The following is a 22,739-nucleotide window of genomic DNA, read 5'->3' on the forward strand; positions in this document are numbered from 1 at the left end:
TTCCATCTCGAGGCTCCAGGCCGAGGTCTTTGCAGAAAAGAGAGCAGTGTTGGCCCTAAACGACCGCACTGGCGTCACTACTTAAATATACAGAAAGATAGGCAGCGACCTGAGGCTGAGCCAACGGAATGTGTGAAGTATATGGAGGGTATCGCGCTAGGGTGGCCGTCATCGGAGGGAGTATTTGCTTCAGTCACTGACTGTAGATGATATCAAGGAAGCTATACAGAAGTTACCGGCGGGCACGGCAGCGGGCGCTGATGGCCTACCCAGCGAGTTTTATAAAACGTATATGGATCAACTGGCCCCGGCATTGTTAGAGGTGTATACAGAGGCCTATGACAGTGGCGTGTTGCCTCCCACCCTGCGTGAGGCTCGAATTGTGATGTTGCTGAAGCCCGACAAGGTCTCAAACAAATGCGAATCGTATCGTCCGCTGTCTCTAATGCATATCGATGTTAAAATTCTGGCAAAAATGATTGTAATGAGGCTGCAGCCGTTGGTACCAGCCTTGGTGCTGCCAGACCAATCTGGGTTTGTTCAATGACGCATAACCTTAGGACACTGTTTGCTGTATTGCACTATTTAGATCCTGAGATGAAGGCGGCGGTGTTCTTGGATGCTGCCAAAGTCTTCGATCCTATAAACTGGGAATACATGTTTATGGTGCTGAGTAGGATGGGGCTTCCTCCCGTGTTTGTGCAGTGGATCAGGCTATTATATAATGAGCCTATGGCTAGGGTCAAGGCTAATTGCTGGGTGTCTGATTGCATCCGGATAGAATGGGGTACTAAGCAAGGGAGCCCATTATCACCTATGTTGGTTTTGCTTGTCCTCAAGCCTCTGGCATGCAAAATCAGGCAGCAGCATTGGTACACAGCACGGGGATTCAGGCAGAGACCGTTGGCCATATCATTGTATGCCGATGATATGCTATTGTTTGTTCGGGAGCCAGAGGCTCACCTTGGGAATTGCTTAGGGAATATGTTAAGTGCAGGGGCTTCTCGGGATTAACGATAAACTGGAGTAAGTCTAAAGTGATGCCCCTGACACAGAGCACAGTGGCGCACGAGGTGGAATTCCCTTTGCGGTGGACCCAGGATGCCGTTAAATATCTTGGGGTATGGGTGCACAGGGACCCGGATGTGGTGCTTCAGATGAATTATGGACAGGCAATGTTGGATAAGGTTACCGCTCTCCTTTGGTGGATCGGATCTGTGATCAAGATGACTATCCTGCTGAAATTCATGTACTTCTTTAATATCCCCATCATATTAAACAAAGCATTTTTTAAAGCATTACAGTCATGCTTACTGACTTTGACATGGGCTGGCAAGCAGCTCTGCTGTAGTTGGGATGTCATGACGCAACCATATGAGAGGGGGTTTTGAAGTGACGGATATGAGACTATATTACCTGTGTGCACAAGCCCAGTTTGCCCACTATTGGCAGTTTCCACAGAGTTTTTTTGCCACATTTGGCGGTGGATTCGGATGATGTTCACCCAATCCCACTGACCGCCATGCTGTATTACACTCGACCATTAAATTCTAAGGAACATATAAACACGGTGACCTGCACCACCCGAGCATGGAAGGGGTTACAGAATAGTGCTGGTAGGGAGCATCTATATGCACCAACATTGCCTCTGAAAGCCCACCCGGGCATCTCTGTCCCCCAGGAGCCGAAGGCGATGGCACTTCTGGGTGAGGCTGGAATAACCAAGCTGGGGGATATGTATCCAGATGGTTCTTTTGTTGCTCTGGAGGACCACACGGCCAAGACCGTCTATTCGGCCAAGCTGGGGTTTACATACGTCAGGTTGCGGGCGGCTGTGAGGGCCGAATATCCTGAATTTCCTGCGGAACCGCAGACGTTGAAGGCCCTTCAGATGCTTCTGACGGGTAACAGCAGAAGGGGATTGATAAGTAGGCTATATAGGGTATCATTAGCGGAGAATCAGACGGTCACCTCGGGGCGTATAAAAAATAGCCTGCGCAATTGGATGAACAATTATCTTGGGAGGACTGGACGACATGCTGTTCGCTGACGGGACGACTCACGGAGAATTACAATTTACGAATAATTAATTTTTAGTTCTTAAACCAAATGTACTATTCCCCTGCTAGACTGCATAGATATGGGCTGCGGGAGGACTCGCGATGTGCGAGATGTGGAGTGGAAGATGCGGACTTCAAGCACTTAGCCTGGGAGTTTCACCAAGTGTTACGGTTCTGGGGCAGGGTTACACTACATCTAACAAAGATATTAATGGAATCCGTACTCTGTACCCCGCAGGTGTTTGTTAGGCTGCTGTACAGCATTGAAGGTATGCAATCGCAGATTGTCGGCTGTCTCTTTGCTTCTAGAGCAGAAACAGTGGTTCTGTTGGGAATAAGCTTAGTTTAAACAACACTACATGTATTCAACAACTGTTGCAAAAATACTTAGATACAGTTATATAGACACACATAAATACACCAATTTGAGAAACACAAAGTGATTTTCCTTTTCACTGTATTTGAATCCACATAAATATTACTACTATACAGGACTGACCAACAAACAATGAAATAAACCACAAGATACTCAGTGACTAATGGTGCATAATGACATAACAATCAAACATAAATTGACATCAAAACACATATATATACAATGGACAGAAATTACACTTTGAGCCCAGATGATCCACAATCAATGGCATATGACACCACAACATATATCCTTCAATGTTCAAATGGTGGAATTGCATGGATCAATCAGACAGGTAACGTCGACGTTTCGACCCTAAGATGACGTGCAGATTTATACGCATCAAAGACGGGTCTTCATCAGGACAAAAGAATATGTCAGCCTGTAATTACAAGAGATATAATCAAAACTATGTGTGTGTATTTATATTTTACAAGAAACTAAAATGTGTGTAAGACTGAATGCTCACCTGAGGACTAGGAAAAGACAAATTATCCTAGGGTCGCATGCGAAGAAATCAGTCAATCTCTCACTCAGTCAGATCAATATATTCTGTAATGAATAAGACAGATTCAAAGTTCTATATGGTCTACCATGTAATAATTACCAATTTCATAAAACAACAACGTCAGACACATACCTTGAGATGTGTTCAATCCCTGCAAGAAGGACGGTGCCGTCGTAACGATCACCGAAATCTATGAACGAAACAGACCACAGCCTGTCATTTTGAATCTTTACATTCATTAGAAACGCATGCCCTGCGTAAACTAACTAACGTATAACCAATCTGTTTAAGCGGCAGAAGCCTTAAATCAATAGATCTATATCATGTCTAGGAGCTGACAGTCATAACCGTTTAGTTCTATGGTTCGTAATTCTGGCCTGGCCCCATCGGGAAGACTTAATGCAACCGCCTGTGACTCGCATTAAATCCGAAGAGAACATTTGCCGTTCTCGTATATATACTGTCACCTCGATTAATTATTTAGAGCGCGGTAAGTGTACTTCCGATTTCAAACCCGATAGGCAAACAATGGCAGCGCGGGGGAAATTCGTTCCGCTATTTTATATAAGCGCGCGAGAAAGTAACAAGGACTACTTAAAAAACATGGTATGGAACTGGTATCCCCGTATCAGGGGGTATCTGAACAGAATATTTTAAAAACTCGCAATAAATCCAAAGAAAACATATGCCATTCACATCTAAACGGTCCTCTCAGTTACTTACTTGGAGCACAGTAAATGTGCTTCCAATTTCACACAAGCTGGGCAAACAATGGCAGCGCGCGGGAAATGTGGTCCGCTATTTAATGTAAGCGCGTGAAAAAACTGGCGAAGACTACTTGGAAAACAAGACATGGATTTAGTAAGTGCGCGAGAGACTGACGAAGACTGCTTGGAAAACAAGATATGGATTTAGTATCGCCGTAGCACTGTGTCTGGATGAAACATTCAAGAGATGTATAATCTCCGATACCACTTACGTTGTCACCGAGCGGGCGAAATACTGATAATGACTTACTCTGAAAACATGGTATGGAGTTAATATTCACGTAACAGGGGGACCCTAACTAGAGCGTCTCCCGGAGACTGAGGGTAACTAAACTAAATATTTAAAGGTGTAACATCCCAATGACACCTAAATTGTACAAATTTGAACGCAGTACAATTTGGATATGGCAAAACACTCAAGGCCCGCACAGACACACAGCCCAAACCGAAGTTCTCACGAAAAAGGAGAGAACGGCAGTGAAATGCACAACAACATTCCTTTCTCGCTTCGCCACCCACAATGTCCCTCACTAGCAGAGGGGATTCACAATGGAAACGAATCTCAATATGTAAGTGACCACAGCGTTATTTATTCAAATCTTTATACCCCCAAACGATGTCAATGAACAACTTTGAACTTTATTCGCTCAAAGTGCAACATGGTTTTGATGGAGCAAAACACAGGGAAACAACGACCCGTCGATGCAAAACCGCATTACTAGCATTGTGACACAGACAACCCCAATACGTAGGTGGGGGCCTCGACAGAGGAGGAGCCTTTTTGCGTGGACAAGGGGGGAAGAAAACGGCGCAGAGATGCATACCAGCATTGTTTGCATCATAGTCCAAATTATCCTAGTGTGTAAATGGAGACCTCGATAGCGGGGAAACCCATACTCCGTGAATAACGAGAACGTTATCAGTCAAAATCAATCCACGCTTCCACTCATGTATTATCGTGGTGTAATGAATGTGTTAAGGTGGCACAACCCGCTACCATGTTGTAATGGCATAGAGTCTTAAATACTCACAATGGCCATAATAATCATATTACAGATCATTGGGTATAGCTTGAACAGACCAATTAAAATCAGATAATCAGATATTTTAAACAAGGCACTAGTACAGGAACACGTTATAGATGGAAAAATCTACAATGTATATATCGAATGTACATATTAAGTAGCCTTATTCAAACTGATCAAGGAGCCAAGGTCAAACGGTTATACATTTACAATTTACTCATATGTATACAGGTCTCCTCATGTTCGTTGAGGCCATGACTGACCGCCTCAAGGACATGTATCCAACGGCATTCCTTATAGTTAAGGGAGGCAACAGCATTCCCTCCTCTCTGATGTACAACCATTTTTTCAATCACCCACCATTCAACATGTTCATGAGTATGGCCCATCCTCGTATAGTGTTCCACGAGGAGAGCTCCCTGTGTCCTACATTTTAATCTACTTAGATGCTGTAGGATTCTGTTCTTAACTTTTTGGGTTGTTTGTCCTACATAAATCAGTGGACATGGGCATCTGATTGCATAAATGACATTTTGGCTATTGCAGTTTGTAAATTGATTAAGACCATATGTTTTCCCCCGATGGACAAAGCTTTTTCCAGATATCGTATATCGGCATGCTTTACAATGGCTACACCTATGATGGCCAGTTATAGGTGGTAAAGTGAGTTGCGATCTAATGTCAGACTGGGAAGGTGGTTCTAAATATGAAGACACCACATGATCTTTAACATTTTTAGCATGTTTAAATGCAAACAAAGGTGGCTCAGGCATGTTAATTTCAGAACCAACTAAATTCCAGTACTTTTTAATAACCCTTTTTATCTCATTACTACGAGTATTAAAGGTTGTAACGCATACCAACTTGTCCATTTCATGATTCCTTGGTTGTATTTCAAGCAAAGTTTCCCGTGGTCTATACCAGGCTCTTTTTCTGGCTCTGTTGAGGAGACCCTTCGGGTATCCCCTCTCTCTTAATTTGACAATAAGGATGTCCGTTTCCTTAAAGTAGTCCCCTCTTCTGCTGCAATTACGACGTAATCGCAGGAATTGTCCATAGGGAAGGTTATCCCTGAGGTTCCTAGGGTGATGTGAGTTGTATTGCAACAAGGTGTTCCTGTCGGTGGGTTTTTTGTATAGATTCATCACTATTTTGCCGTCTTCTTCTTCCAATGTCAAGTCCAAAAACGGAATAGAATCCTTATTGTGAGTTATGGTGAATTGGATGTCAGTACTGCAGGAGTTCAGCCAAGTTAAAAACGACATCAATTGATTCACAGTACCCGACCACAGCATGACAATGTCGTCAATATATCGCTTCCAAGCTGATATATTGTTAATGTATGGATTCTGATCTGAGTAGATGTTCTTATCCTCAAAATGATCCATAAACAGATTCGCTAGACTCGGGGCGAATCCGGCGCCCATCGCAACACCTCTGCATTGGAGGTAGAAGACATTCTGAAAGATTGAACATTGAAGGATATATGTTGTGGTGTCATATGCTATTGATTGTGGATCATCTGTGCTCAAAGTGTAATTTCTGTCCATTGTATATATATGTGTTTTGATGTCAATTTATGTTTGATTGTTATGTCATTATGCACCATTAGTCACTGAGTATCTTGTGGTTTATTTCATTGTTTGTTGGTCAGTCCTGTATAGTAGTAATATTTATGTGGATTCAAATACAGTGAAAAGGAAAATCACTTTGTGTTTCTCAAATTGGTGTATTTATGTGTGTCTGTATAACTGTATCTAAGTATTTTTGCAACAGTTGTTGAATACATGTAGTGTTGTTTGAACTAAGCTTATTCCCAACAGAACCACTGTTTCTGCTCTATGTACTTACCCAGGTTCTGAGGGTCACTGGGTTACCCCATTATTTCTAATGGTCTCTTTGCTTCTGGCAAAGAGGGTGGTGGCCAAACGCTGGGGTGGGAGAGCCGCACCTACGGTTGTCCCTTGGTTCAAAGACATTGCATATTGTAAGGAGCAATTAAACATATATGCTAAAGAACTGCCGGTCGCTTCAAGACCCAAGGATATTTGGAGTCCTGTTGAGGTTTATCTTACGGAACACCCGGATGTATTGCAATAAAGTTGTTAAATGGATTTATGTGCAGAGACGGGACCTGCAGCGCTCAGAGTCTTGACAGTAACCATGTATTGATTGTGTCTCCTGGGACTAGCTAACACAAGGAGCAATGTATATGACGTACTGTGGTGTTGTTACTGTGTTTTAGTGTTCTGATTGGTTTCGAAAAATGATGCTTAAAACTATGTACTGAGGAGTTTGCCAAGCCACATATGTATGTATGTATGATGTTGAAGTATGAAAAAACTCAATAAATAACTTTTTTTTAAATATGGTTCCACTGCTCGGGAGCCACTAACCATACCCAGAAAACTTTACAAAAGAGAGAGTGCTTACTATATTTTAAAAAAAAATCTGAAAGTTCGATAGTTCAAATATTTATCATAGTTAAATGGACAAGTAATTATTTTTTCTTTTCAGTCCATCATGAAGCGGGAGTCTTAATATGGTTAAAAGTTTTATTTGTTTCATCAAACATCGCACTCTAGCTCAGTCAACACGTTTCAACCAGAAGAGGAGTTTGTAGGAGAGTAGGATCTACTTCACATGGGTACCCCCACTTTTTGCTGGTGTTTCACTGTTTTTCGACCTTAGTCTGGCTGTGGCCCTGCTAATCAGGACCCCAACCTAGCTGCTTCCTCTCTAAAATGGTTTCCATGTACATTCGGTACATATCTAATTGGATTCTGGAGTGCCTTATAAGCCCCTAGTATATGGTATACTATGTACGTAGGGCATAGGTACCTCAGAGGCCTACCAGGGGCTGAAGCATGTATTATGCCACCCCTGGGAAGCACTCCAAAATGGCACCACAGGTCTGCTACTGCAGCCTGGGTAAGGTGGTGCTTGCACCCCTTACTGTGGTATAGGCTACCTATATCACTACCATCACACACGCATATAAAACCTATAAGTCACTCCTATGGCAGGCCTTAACAATCCTGAAGGCAGAGTGCTTGTTTTTTATGAGAGAGGGTGCCCCAGCATGAGCAGAGCCCCTCTGCAGCGTTTGGAGTACCTCCAATGATGTTGTTTGTGGTGCAGCCTGACCATATACTCTTAAGTTCATTATAACCTCGTGGTAAATGCTAACTTTGGGATGGCTGCACGGAAACATGTCGCGTTTGGTGTCAAACGCTTTGGAATACTACCCCCCCCTGCCAGTTCTGGCGGTGGGGGTAGCATTCCACCCTTCTAGAGGGAGAGACATGTTCACACTGGTCTAACCTGGTAGGACTTTCTACAGCCCTGGCATCACAAAATGGATACCTCTGCCACAGACACGGGTCTGGCCTCCTGCTGCTGACCGGAACTCCGGCAGGGGAGGCCTGGACAATAGCTTTCCTGTCCCAGGGAGGTGTAACCACCTCCCCAGACAGGCAGATGTGTATTGGGGCAGGGCGGGAGCACTCTCTGGTGCTTTGAAGTCCTGCACTAGGGGCACAGTTGGTGTCCCTGTGCATAGTCAAGTTCAAACCGGTTGCAGGGGCTACCTGCCCCTGCTCTGGCGTGAAACTGGACAAAGGAAATGGGTGTAACCACCCCTCTTTCCAAACCCTCCCATAGGTGGGTCCCTAGACTATGTCCAACCCCCAAACTTAGTATAAGTATGGGAACCTAGTCCTTGCGACTTTAGATTACCCTGGACGAAACTCTGCAACATATATCCTGGACCTTCGACTTTTTATTTTTGCTAGAAGACTGAAGAAATCTCCCTTGGGGTCAAGGAGTGACTCCCCTGCTTGGCAGGCACCAAAGAAGCAACTGTCCGGTCTGCAATTCCGAAGCTCCCGTTGGACACCAAAGTCTCTGCATCACCAGAAGTGGATTTCCTGACTTCCCCAAGGCTACCCTGAGTTCACAGCAAAGCTGAGGCCCGTGGCTATCGTGGGTGACGAGGAACTGTGACCCCTGGGCACCGCGTACTATTGCTGGTACATCGACTTCCTGTTTATCCTTGAAGTTCTGCTTTGGGCTCCGAGTAGCCCCAGCCGTGAGCACTGACTGCACGGAAGATCTCTGGCCTCCACTCCATGAGTGACCCGTGGGCCGGGTTCCAGTGCGACCGCTCGAGGCTCCTTCGCGATTGCTAGCCCGTTGGCTAGTGGGTTCCCACGAAGGCCACTCCTCTTCTACTTGGGCTTCTCTGGTTGCTCCAAACGTGCCCTGACTTACCCTCGCTGGGTGAGTCCCTCAGACCTTGCTGGTCTGCACCGACATCTTTCTTCTCTTTCCACGAGACTTGCCGTTGCCAAGGCTTGTTGGGTCCATCCTGGTCCCCTACACCGCAGCACTCGACAGACTTCGTGGGACAGCTCTAATCCGGCTCGTGGACTTTGTCGACGCCTCCTGGACCTCGTGGCTGAAGAGTCAAGGCACCCATCAACTCACCTGAAGCACCCGACATCTGTGGGCATTGGTCCATCGTACCCCTGGTCACTGGCAAGTGACCCAGACTCTGTCCCTTCTACTTTCAGGTTCCTTCCATCCTAGATCCAGGCTTGGATCGCTTCGGACACTTCTCCTCTTCACGGCAGCAGTTCTTCACCAGCTTCCATTGAAATCGACGACGCGACCCAACACCAAAAGACACCTATGCACCCGGCTTCCCTGGGTGAGGTAACACGAGTACTCCGGTGCTCCCGTGGGTGCTAGCCCTAGAACTTCCTAAGTCCAAAAGGGTTTGGTCCTGACTCGATTCTAAGTGTCCCTAATCTTTAAATTTCCAACTGCGACATTGCCCATAGAAGCTAACGGGAACCCGCGGTTGTGTTTACATACTGCACACGGCCCCCGTGGGTCCCCTGTGTCACTACCTTGGGTGGTTCCTTGGGGTCCCAGCGATTCTACAGGCTCTAGGCCTTGTATCTAGTTCATTCGTGGTTCTTATACCACTTTATTGGTATATGGTTTGGTACGCCCCTAGGGCCCAAACGTGTATTTGTGCTATTACTGTTGATTGCTAACTTGTAAATTAAGTACTTCGAACTCCAGTCTCATAAAGAGACTAGAGGGGTGTGTTTTATCTTAAATACCTATATTTTGAATATATACCTGGTGTGGTTGTCCTTTCATTTGATCATTCAGGAGATTATAGACTGGTAAAACAAGCTGCTTTACATTCTTTCGCGACTTAGCCTGAAGGCTGATCTCCATAGCTACCACTAGGTTAGCTTTCAATAAAGGTTGTCTTTAACCTATCACCATAAGGGGTTGTTTGGACTGATACAAGGTGCACACTAGAACTAGTGGACAGCATATATCACAGACTTCATCAGGGTTTGTAAAGTCTTGTGTAGCTATGTGGATTTGGTATAGAGCAGTCTACACAGTGCAATCATAGATAAGTCACTCCCAAGTGGGTTCTGCAGATTAATGCAGAAATGCATGCGACGGTGCAGACATAAACGTTTCTTGAGCATTCAGTCTGTAATTCTGGTCTTAGTATGCGTTTAGATGACTGCAACGGTGCCTTCAACATCAGTCCAATCCATCCTGCTGTGTAACTGCATGTAAATGTTGATGGTCCAGTCCCATTCCGAGTTTAAAGTCCAACTATACAGACAAGAACACTATAGATAGTGTACGGAAACTACTGAGAATGTAGGGCGTCATCTTGGAAAGCTTTGGCTTAGGATGAGGTGCACACCCTGCATTGATTGAATGTTTTCTAAAAAATAAAAATCCGTTTTGAGACAATGGCCACTGTCCTGGACTGTTCAAGAAAGAAGGAAGGGACAAACAAGGGGAGGGAGCAGTGCTTGCCATGGGTAATTACGCTTGGTCTCCTTCCAGTTCATTGTTCCTTTGCCCACCATGCCACTTCAGACAGGGACCAGCCTTATCAAACCAGTCTTGACCCTGCTCCAGTTGACAGTTCAAACTCAAGAGCCGGCGGAGCTTCCTGAAGGGAGCCCAGGGCAGGTTTGCCTTGTCTTTGGCTCATCTGAAGGATGCAGTTCTGCATAATGTACTCGGATGTAGCCCTGAGTAATTTCCCGTGGCTGAGATTAATTTGGGCATTCCAACTATCACTATTTGTGGTCATCACATACATTGAGAAAGGCAAGTATGGTACCTGAACAACTAAATGTAAAAAAAAGGTATCCTGCCTATATGCTGTAACTTAGACTTCAGTACAGGGGAGAATTGAAAACACGAATTTTTAAGAGGAACACGTGTCATAGCGTGTCTTATTAAACGCGAGTGCGCACAGGTACCTCTTTCGAAAATGCAGATGTAATTAACACGCTATGATTTTGTTTATATCTATATTTTTATATCAGGGCTGTCCATCTTTGCCCGTCTTTGGGTAATCTCTTGCAGACTCCCATTACATTGTCTTTCCTTAGATCGTAACATAAGTCCTTCATGTACACGTAAAGCAGAAGTCTCTCGCACCCAGATGTCAGTGTCTGTACACACAGCAGGAATTGTTATCGCGATACTGTAAACTGGCAGAGACTCGTGTTGGAATGAGTGTGATTCCCATTGCTGACATCTGTCCTCCTAAAAATAATACAGGGAGTAGGGCCGAGAGTACCCGGTGCTTGCATTCAGCTGGGGGACGGGGCGGGGGAGCAACAGGGTCGGAATGGGAACAAATTTAGGCGCGGACACCGAAGGAAAAAGTGGCCCACATTTGTTGATAATGATGTTTCATGAAATGTTGCTTAGTATCGGGAGTAATCTCTGATAAATTAAGCTTTCTAAACTCGTGGGATCAGTAACATTGGCCAAGACTAGACGCTCCACTAGACACACCATTATTCCATTGCAGCTCACCCACAGATCTCCTCACTTGATCTTCAGGCCTATACATTTCTCCACTTTGGGTGCCTGATGTGTTCATCACCTACTATTGGTCCGTTAGTCTGTGCTCTCCACCCCCAAAGATCCCTATATATATATATATATCCGCCAATGAGTCAAAGAACCATGTGCATCCTTTGCGTCTGGAGGCTTCTGTTCACCCTCAAGAACCAGAGGTCTTCCTCTTTTGGTTGTCACTCAAGAGCCTCTCTGCAAGTGATGTCTTTGTGGATTGCCTGTAGCTTCATACTTACTGTCTTTTGTAATGTGGGTAGAGAATTGATTTGAATCCGGAAAAGCTGCTGGAATTCACTCCAAATGACTTTCTTTCTCCATGTCTCTATACCCCTTTCTACTTGCTGTGCACACCTCTTTCGTTCTCCCTATCACTTTTTGCCCCTCTTTCTAGTTCTTCCTTTTTCTATCATACCCGTCTTGTTTTCCGCTCCCTGGTCTCTCTCATTCCAACTATATGCTTCAGTCTATCACATTTCCACCATCTCTTTTCCTCTATTTCTCTCTGTCTACAAATCCCCCTTTCTCTCCCACTCGTGTCCCCCTGTGGGCTCTTTCTTCAGTTATTTGTATATCTCTCATACCCTTATTCTCCTGTCATTTTGTATCTCTCCTTTAAGTTGTAATTCATTTCTGTCTTGCAGACCTTCCCTTTTTCTCCTGTCTTGCTCTCTCCTGTCAGTCTCTTTCACATCCCCCTGCCCCTTGAATTTCTTTGTACTACACCTAAAGTTATATCCTAACGTGTCCCCTTTATTGTCTTGCTGCAGACGGAAAGTCCTCCAGTGCCTAGAGGCAGCGTTTAAACCAAGGGAGAATCCACAGGTGGAGCTTCCTTTACCATTCCATTACTTTGAGGAAGGAAATTTCACTGGTGGATTGTAATCTACATTTAGCACTACCTCCTGTAATGCCATCAACCTCTTAACTAAGCACTAGACTGAGTGAGAGATTTAGGATTGTACATGTGAGGTATTAACTATCATTCTTTTTTTCATAGACCTGAAAATGTTTGACACCCTCTGCTGCCTTCCGCTCCTCTCCATCATTTCCTTTGTTGTTCACTTTTATTTTTGGAGTTTTATATAGAGCAATCTTTACCCAATGATATTGGAGCGCTCTATATAGACACTAGAATCGCAGGATGTTGAGCCAACGCTGAGAAGCAAACCTAGTTCCCAAGTCGTCAGCTCTGGCTCTTATGCCACATCTTCTACCACTTGCCTGTCTCCCTCTTCTCCACTTTTGCTTTCCAGCTTTCTCTCTATCTTTAACCATTTGTGCCCTTCTCGCCACTGTCTTCCATCACTTCTTCTCCCTAGTCTCTTCCCCTCCCCCATCTGTCTGCCTCTCTAGCACTCTTATCCTCTCTCCTATACCTTTCCTTTCTTCCTCACTTTATTTTCTTGTCAGTCAGTCAGTCAGTCAGTCAAAAAGTCTTTATTCGATTTGCATCATAAAAGACATACTACACATATTAGACAATTCGACTACAAAACAATTCATGTACAATACAAAAATAGACTGTAAAACCTTTAAAATGGTAGATAAAATAGTAGATTAAAAATGATCACATCATGTTAAAAAATACAATAAAGTGCAAAAAGAGACGTGCCGTTTATGCCATGGACCAAAGTAGATACTATTGTGTGGCAGCAGGGAACACAGATTACGGCTTCAATTTCCTGGCCCTAAGGATCCATGCCCAACTAATAAATTTAGCAACACCAATTACTATAGGAGTGGAAGTATCGGTTTTCAAAATTCTACTAGCGACCTGTGCAGAACGAGTGCTCATTAGTCTGCATGCAGGTCGAAGCCAGATACGTCTAGGAAGTTGATAAGTTGGGCAACAAAAAAGGAAGTGGTCCATGGTTTCAATCTTGTCAACACAGAATGGGCATTTATCACTACCAAGAGGACTCCAACTTTTGGTGAGTCCTCGCAGTGGTAGAGCGCCCACTCTGAACTGGTGATACAACTTACGATCTAGGAACTTCAAGATGGTATCCCAGTAACTTTCATAGACAGAGTCATCCTTAAAAACTAGGAAAGAAGCAGTCATTGTGGAACCTGTAAGGGAAGCACATCTCCTATTCTTAATGTAATTCCAGTACGCATCCTTAAGCACCTTTTTTGCCGGGAAGACTTCTGTATCAGGGTTAACCCATAGATCACGCATCCCGAGATCATATAACAGGGTTTTGATGCTAGACAACCAGGGAATCCTATGCGACCCCTCCAACCCTTTGATCTCCAGAAGGGCTTTTGCATAGTTAGATAGTTCGGGGGTCGTCCACAAGCGGCGCCAGAACGCCAGGGGTCTATACCCTGCGCAGTCCTCTATAGGCTGAATTCCCAGGTCAAACAAAAGAGGGATGCGTGGAGTGGATTGGGGAAGCCCAATAGCTGACCGGTGGAATTTATTCTGGGCAGTTATCAATTTGGACAAATTATTAAAGCCCCAGATCTCAGCTCCATATAAAATTGCAGGTAAAATCTTGGAGCCGTAGATCTTCATGAGTGGGGCTATTGGTTTTGTTAAAGAGTGTTTGTGCTCTTTCAACAAAGCTCCTCCCAATTGGGCATGCTTGAGCGCGAGGATCCAGCTGGTGAGACCAGCTGCACGTCACGCTAAAAGTGACTCCAAGATAAGTAAATACTGCCGTTTGGGATAAGTTGACACCACCCAAACACACCTCCGCCTTAACCCACCGAGGGCCACGAAAAACCATAAACTTGATCTTCCCAACGTTTATTTCCAACTCATGCTCGCGGCAAAAGATCTCGAAGCGAGACAGGGCCAACTGCAGTCCCTGTCTCGTCCTCGAGATCAAAAGGGTGTCATCCGCGAACATGAGCAGGGGAATCTTCATTCCTGCCAATGTAGGTGCATCTGTAGGGCTATTTAAGAAGTAGTTTACAACCCCATTGATAAATAAAGAAAACAGGGTGGGTGCGAGTACACACCCTTGTCGTACACCTTTGGATACTTTAAATCTATCGGTCAGTTCCCCGGGTTTACCCCATCGGACACGGGCGTACGTATTTTCATGTATGGTGACCAAAAAAGAAACCAGATCTTTTGGCATGCCCATGTCCAAGAGAACTTTCCATAGCTTGTCCCTCGGCACAAGGTCAAACGCAGACCTTAAGTCTACAAAGGCTGCATACAATTTGCCTCCCCCCAGAAAGACAACCTTCCAATACAGAAGTACTACCCTGAATACTTGGTCCAGGGTCCCAGTGTGGGACCGAAACCCTGCCTGAAGTGGAGACAGCACGTCAAAGTCAGACATCCAAATTTGGATACGACCGAGTACAAGGCGGGCAATAATTTTTTGTACTGCGTCTATTAGACTAATGGGTCTGTAGTTACCCGGGGCAGAGCGCTCGCCTTTCTTATATATCGGCAGTATCTCTGCCCCGAGCCACGAGTCAGGGACTACAGCACCACCCGCAAGGGCGTTAGCCAGGAGGGTCAAGTAAGGAATCCATGCATCTTGTTCCTGAATAAATAGGTCAGGAGGGATACAGTCAGGTCCTGGGGCTTTACCACTCTTGATCGAGCGTAGGACTAACTTAACTTCATCAGGGGAGAATTTTAATGTATTTTCTACAACTAGAGGACAAGAAAACTGCCTGTCCGTTAAAGCACCAACCTTAAATTGTTCCTCAAAATACGCTACCCATTGTTGTGGTTCTACTTGATTAGAGGGGCGAATATCCGAGGGGGAGTTACCCCATTTAAGGAGATGCCAGAATTGGACCATGTTGCGATCATGACAAGCCTGATATAAATCCCTCCAACGCTCCTCATCCCAATTTTGCTTGGCCTTGTGTTGGGCGTTTTTGTAAACAAGTCTACACTTTTGGATGATAGAAATAGAGCCTGATTTAATGGCCTCTTTCAGGGCACTTTGAGCCATTCTGCAATCCTTGTTGAACCATGTACGTGGTCTCAACTCTTTACCCCTACCGGTGGCGGGTTGGCTTTTCACAAAAAAAGTTTTGAGCTCCGTGAAGAGTTTGCGGTGGGAATCCCGGATGTTATCCTTAATCAAGTTTTGGGATTCCATTTTATTAAGTGTGACCAGGGTACTGTTGATTAATTCCCTGATGGCCACACGTGAAGATTCACAAGTGGCGATCTTCGGCCATCTCACCCTTCTAAGATTGTTGGTAACAATGACATCTATAGGGGAACTGCCATCTGGGTAGGTAGGGGAGGCTGCAAAAGTATTAACCTTGATACACAGTGCAAGGGGATTGTGATCACTCTCGACTCTACTTACTACCACCATGTCGTCTATGAGTGGCCACAAATCCAAGCTGGCTAATATATAATCAATTCGGCTCCCTGACCTACCATTGTCAAATGTAAACCTCCCCATCCTGTCAGATTTAGTTCGCCCATTTACTGCTCTCATGCCCTGATTTAAACATAAACCCTTCATAAAAAGAGCAGCTTGAGACCATTTGTTAACTGGTTCCAGCTCCAACATGGGAACACCCCAGGATGAATCTTCTTCCTCGGTGAAGTCCCCACAATCGGCCCCCAATGGCTCAAAACAAACATTGAAATCTCCAGCCACAATCTTATACGTGAACATAGAAGCGGTCTCCAGAAAATTCTCCAGTAGAAGACAAGTGGGAGAGCACTTGCCTCCCGGGAGACCTCTTACATAGATGTTAATTATAAGAAAATCGGGGCCGCTACAAGATTTGACCCTGATTATCAAAATATCAGGACTATCAATTGTAACCTCTGACACAGTAACACCTTCACATTGACGGATCCAGGTGGTTAAGCCCCCCATGGGTCTGCCTCTATGGCTCTTAACAGCAGGTTTGTGGAAATTCAAAAAGCCTGTACGAAAGTGAGGATGCAGTGCCCAAGTCTCCTGAAATGTCCATATTTCGAACTCGTAAATAAAGTCAGCCCAATCAGGGATCTCGAGCCTTGACCCCAGCCCTGCAATATTCCAGGAGCCCAATTTTAATGTAGACTTCTCAACCCTGGTTTCAGCTGCTTGACCCGAGACATGATGAGAATCGAACGTTTCAACAGATGGTATCAAGATGTGACCAGGTGAGATAATCAAACAGGAACGATCTTTAGGGGGGGGTGTCTTGATCATAAAATCGTGGCTCAGATGACAATAAGGACCCACCAACCCTAGGGCAAGCACTGGGGTACGTAGGGAGCCATCCATGTGTCAATCATTATCCTCCAGTGTAGAAAGAATATCAAAGCGGTTGAAAGTCGCAAGGGGCATGTCAGACCTGACGGGAAATGTTAGAAAATTACAATTTTCCCGTAGGGGTTGTAAAAAGCCTGGCCTATAAAAGAAGCCCAAAGGGAGGATCTTAATTGTGTTAGGGGCATGGGGGAGGTGGTGGGCAGCTTCCAGTATGTACTTGACTAGAGCAGGTGACCTGAAGCTTAACACAACACAATCCCCAGGAAAAGACTTGTGGGACTGACCGATCCAATTAATACGTCTAACCATATTGAAGTCATCAAATAGGGCCTTGCTGTTACCAATTTTGGAACTCAAGTAATGAAGGGATTTATTCTTAAGGTTGGACCAATGTTCGTAAGATCCTTCCAGGAGTGGTGGAACATTTGCCAGGATGATCGTGTAAGGGGTGGCTTGGGGCGGAAGGTGTAGACTAGTGGGGGGTGGAGAGAGCCCCGCTCCCACCCCTTCAGTACCAACCCTGTTGACTTGAGAGGGGCATCTTTGCAGGTCATGACGAGTATAAATACTCCTGTCGGTAACAGCAGCATGACCTGGGGCGGTAACGTTCTCTTCCCCTATAGATGGTAGCAAAGGCATTACCCCCACTGGTCTTGGTGGTCTTGAGCTACCAGCCTCGTTGGGCAACTCCACTGACAACACCCTGTTTGATGGCAAGGGGGGCCCTGGGACTAAGCTCTTGTTACCAGAAAATCTAGCTTCCAATTGGTCCAACCTATTGGCTACAAGATCCAATTTTTGGTGTACAGGTACAAGGAGACAGGATAGATGATCTTTAAGGCCGGCAGGAAGTAAATCCAAAAGAGGTTGTAACTGGGCCTGGCTAGTAGGAATAATGTTTAGGTCCAAAACACTCCCTTCTACAGGGGGCCCGCTAGGCTTAAGAGAGAGCGACTCGACAGTAAGTTTACTCTTTCCCTGACCTCTCGGTTGTTTATTAATAACGACTTTTGTATTGCCTTTAGCTTTATTGGCCATCCTCCCTCTTGTTGTAACCCTGGAAGGACTCTGAAAGGAAGCATAACCCTGAACTGGGCCCAAAGATTCCTGCACGGGGGGAGTAAGAGCGGGAGGAGAGGTGATACCATCAATAGGGCTAGTATGATCATAGGCAGGCGAGCCAGTCTGTATCTGGGCACATGGAAGGGAAGAATTGGTGGGATCTAGGGAGAGTCTACGTTCCACCGCTTGAATCTCGAGGTTCAAAGCTGACTCTGCTCTTATTAGATAATCGTCGAGTGTTCCCCCCGGTTTGTCACCAGCCCTCCTTTTAGACATGCTACTGGGGCAAGTACGGCCACACTTATTAGCGAGCAACCCGCCTTCCATTAGTATAGCACTGAAGCTTGATATGATGCACAGCAAAACAATAGTAGCGTATCCCACTGGCAACTCACAGTTCTTGGCGCCAACTCCTTACAGCAGCGACGAGGAGAGCTGTGGCAGAGCGAAGTCCCACCACAAATGTTAGGGAATAGGCCCAGCCCAGCCTTTTCCGGGCTTTGACGGGCAGGGACGGGCCCGCCCTTGGCCCGGGCTTCGCCCGCGCGCATCCCGCGCAGCGGCTCTTCGTCCCAGCCTTTAACCCTCCCCGGCGCAGCCTGATGACGCTGTAGGCAGGCGCCCGGGAGAGGGAATGCTGGGGATGGTAGTTTACGCGAGAACCCCCGTTCCCCTCACAGCACTGCAGCAGGTTGCCCAGAAGCTCCGGGTAGGAGAGCCGTTCCCCTCACGGCTAGCGAGGTATGTAGAAACTCCACTCTTTTCCTCTTCACATATGTTTGTCATTCTTCTCCACTCTACTGTCTCACTTTCCTTTTTGTCTCTCTCCACATTGCTCTCCTCGCTCAATCCATTTTGAAACTGTCCTACCTTGTCTATTCTCCCTTTGTTATTTTGGCCCAGAATGGACAGGGCAACATAGCTTTTTTCCTGGATGGTCGAGTGTTTAATTGGGTCTTCTAGACAATTAACTAGTCCTGACAGCTTCTGGGAAGTTAACCCCATTAATGTTTCTCTCCAGCTGGACTGAGGAGAAAAGCCTGCCCCCAGCTTGTGAGGTTCTTCCCCATTTTGTCCGCCCTAGTCGGCGCTGGACCTGGGAGAGGCAAAAGTATTTCTTTACAGACCCATTTCCACTGCTCACAGTTTCAGCTGGCCTTAGAAGGGAGAGGAGAAAGTATTTCTGTGCATAAGACAGGCCTGCTCTCTCTCCATTGCACCATGTTCTCTTCCCCCTTACAGCCTGCACTCCTCTCCATTGCGCCGTGTACTTTCTCCCCTTGCAGCCTGCGCTCCTCTCCATTGCACAGTGGTCTCTTCCCCCTTGCAGCCTGCGCTCATCTCCATTGCACCGTGTTCTCTCTCCCCCTTGCAGCTTGCGATCCTAGTCACTGCACTGTGTTCTCTCCCCTCTTACACACTGCCCTTCTCTCCATTGCACTGCTCTCTCACCTTTACATCCTGCGCTCCTCTCCATTGCACCGTGTTCTCTCCACCCTTACAGCCTGCGCTCCTCTCCATTGCACAGTGGTCTCTCCGCCCTTACAGCCTGCGCTCCTCTCCATTGCACCGTGTTCACTCCTCCTTACAGCCTGAGCTCCTCTCCATTGCATTGTGCTATCCGCCCTTATAGGCTGTGCTCCTCTGTTACACCGTGTTCTCTCCCCCTTACAGCCTGCGCTCCTCTCCATTACACTGTGTTCTCTCCCCCTTACAACCTGCGCTCCTCTCCATTGCACCGTGTTCTCTCCCCCTTACAGCCTGCACTCCTCTCCATTGCACTGTTCATTCCCCCTTACAGCCTGTGCTCCTCTCCATTGCACCGTGTTCACTCCTCCTTACAGCCTGCGCTCCTCTCCATTGCACTGTTCATTCCCCCTTACAACCTGCGCTCCTCTCCATTGCACTGTGTTCACTCCCACTTACAGCCTGCGCTTCTCTCCATTGCACTGTGCTCTCCCCCTTACAGCCTGCGCTCCTCTCCATTACACTGTGTTCTCTCCCCCTTACAACCTGCGCTCCTCTCCATTGCACCGTGTTCTCTCCCCCTTACAGCCTGCACTCCTCTCCATTGCACTGTTCATTCCCCCTTACAGCCTGTGCTCCTCTCCATTGCACTGTTCATTCCCCCTTACAACCTGCGCTCCTCTCCATTGCACTGTGTTCACTCCCCCTTACAGCCTGCGCTTCTCTCCATTGCACAGTGTTCTCTCCCCCTTACAGCCTGTGCTCCTCTCCATTGCACCGTGTTCTCTCCCCCTTACAACCTGCGCTCCTCTCCATTGCACCGTGTTCTCTCCCCCTTACAACCTGCGCTCCTCTCCATTGCACAGTGTTCTCTCCGCCGTTACAGACTGTGCTCCTCCCCATTTCACCGTGTTCTCTCCCCCTTACACACTGTGTTCTGCTCCATTGCACTGTGTTCTCTCCCCCGTTACAGCCTGCGCTCTTCTCCGTTGCACTGTGTTCTCTCCTCCCTACATCTTGCGCTCCTCCATTACACTGTGTTCTCTCCCCCTTACAGCCTGCGCAACTCTCCAGTGCACCGTGTTCTCTCTGCCCTTACAGCCTGCGCTCCTCTCCAGTGCACCGTGTTCTCTCTGCCCTTACAGACTGTGCTCCTCTCCATTGCACCGTGTTCACTCCTCCTTACAGCCTGCGCTCCTCTCCATTGCACCGTGCTCTCTGCCCTTATAGCCTGCGCTCCTCTGTTACACCGTGTTATCTCCCCCTTACAGCCTTCACTCCTCTCCATTGCACCGTGTTCTCTTCCCCCTTACAGCCTGCACTCCTCTCCATTGCACTGTTCTCTCCCCCTTACAACCTGCGCTCCTCTCCATTGCACAGTCTTCTCTCCCCCTTACAACCTGCGATCCTCTCCATTGCACCGTGCTCTCCGCCCTTACAGCCTGCGCTCCTCTCCATTGCACCGTGTTCACTCCTCCTTACAGCCTGAGCTCCTCTCCATTGCATTGTGCTTTCCGCCCTTATAGGCTGTGCTCCTCTGTTACACCGTGTTCTCTCCCCCTTACAGCCTGCGCTCCTCTCCATTACACTGTGTTCTCTCCCCCTTACAACCTGCGCTCCTCTCCATTGCACCGTGTTCTCTCCCCCTTACAGCCTGCACTCCTCTCCATTGCACTGTTCATTCCCCCTTACAGCCTGTGCTCCTCTCCATTGCACCGTGTTCACTCCTCCTTACAGCCTGCGCTCCTCTCCATTGCACTGTGCTCTCCGCTCTTATAGCCTGTGCTCCTCTCCATTGCACCATGTTCTCTCCCCCTTACAACCTGCGCTCCTCTCCATTGCACTGTGTTTACTCCCCCTTACAGCCTGCGCTTCTCTCCATTGCACAGTGTTCTCTCCCCCTTACAACCTGTGCTCCTCTCCATTGCACCGTGTTCTCTCCCCCTTACAACCTGCGCTCCTCTCCATTGCACCGTGTTCTCTCCCCCTTACAACCTGCGCTCCTCTCCATTGCACAGTGTTCTCTCCGCCGTTAGACTGTGCTCCTCCCCATTTCACCGTGTTCTCTCCCCCTTACACACTGTGTTCTGCTCCATTGCACTGTGTTCTCTCCCCCGTTACAGCCTGCGCTCTTCTCCATTGCACTGTGTTCTCTCCTCCCTACATCTTGCGCTCCTCCATTACACTGTGTTCTCTCCCCCTTACAGCCTGCGCAACTCTCCAGTGCACCGTGTTCTCTCTGCCCTTACAGCCTGCGCTCCTCTCCAGTGCACCGTGTTCACTCCTCCTTACAGCCTGCGCTCCTCTCCATTGCACCGTGCTCTCTGCCCTTATAGCCTGCGCTCCTCTGTTACACCGTGTTCTCTCCCCCTTACAGCCTTCACTCCTCTCCATTGCACCGTGTTCTCTTCCCCCTTACAGCATGCACTCCTCTCCATTGCACCGTGCTCTCTCCCCCTTACAGCCTGTGCTCCTATCCATTGCACCGTGTTCTCTCCCCCTTACAACATGCGCTCCTCTCCATTGCACCGTGTTCACTCCCCCTTACAGCCTGTGCTCCTCTCCATTGCACTGTTAATTCCCCCTTACAGCCTGCACTCCTCTCCATTGCACTGTTCATTCCCCCTTACAGCCTGAGCTGCTCTCCATTGCACCGTGTTCTCTCCCCCTTACAGCCTGCGCTCCTCTCCATTGCACCGTGTTCACTCCTCCTTACAGCCTGAGCTCCTCTCCATTGCACCGTATTCTCTCCCCCTTACAGCCTGAGCTGCTCTCCATTGCACCGTGTTCTCTCCCCCCTTACAGCCTGAGCTGCTCTCCATTGCACCGTGTTCTCTCCCCCTTACAGCCTGCGCTCCTCTCCATTGTACCGTGTTCTCTCCTCCTTACAGCCTGAGCTTCTCTCCATTGCACCGTGTTCTCTCCCCCTTACAGCCTGTGCTCCTCTCCATTGCACCGTGTTCACTCCCCCTTACAGCCTGCGCTCCTCTCCATTGTACCGTGTTCTCTCCTCCTTACAGCCTGAGCTGCTCTCCATTGCACCGTGTTCTCTCCCCCTTACAGCCTGTGCTCCTCTCCATTACACCGTGTTCACTCCCCCTTACAGCCTGTGCTCCTCTCCATTGCACCGTGTAAACTCCCCCTTACAGCCTGCGCTCCTCTCCATTGCACCGTGTTCACTCCTCCTTACAGCCTGAGCTGCTCTCCATTGCACCGTGTAAACTCCCCCTTACAGCCTGCGCTCTTCTCCGTTGCACTGTGTTTTCTCCTCCCTACATCTTGCGCTCCTCCATTACACTGTGTTCTC

The 22,739-nt window shown here is 47.2% G+C and overlaps 1 protein-coding gene across 2 annotated transcripts in view; it reads left to right on the top strand.

Moving 5' to 3' along the window:
- MOCS1 (molybdenum cofactor synthesis 1) overlaps positions 1–22,739 on the top strand; it is a 285,312-nt gene that overhangs the window by 32,540 nt on the left and 230,033 nt on the right. The window lies entirely within an intron of this gene.

This window comes from Triturus cristatus, chromosome 6 (assembly GCF_964204655.1).
Source record: "Triturus cristatus chromosome 6, aTriCri1.1, whole genome shotgun sequence".
NCBI lineage: Eukaryota > Metazoa > Chordata > Amphibia > Caudata > Salamandridae > Triturus > Triturus cristatus.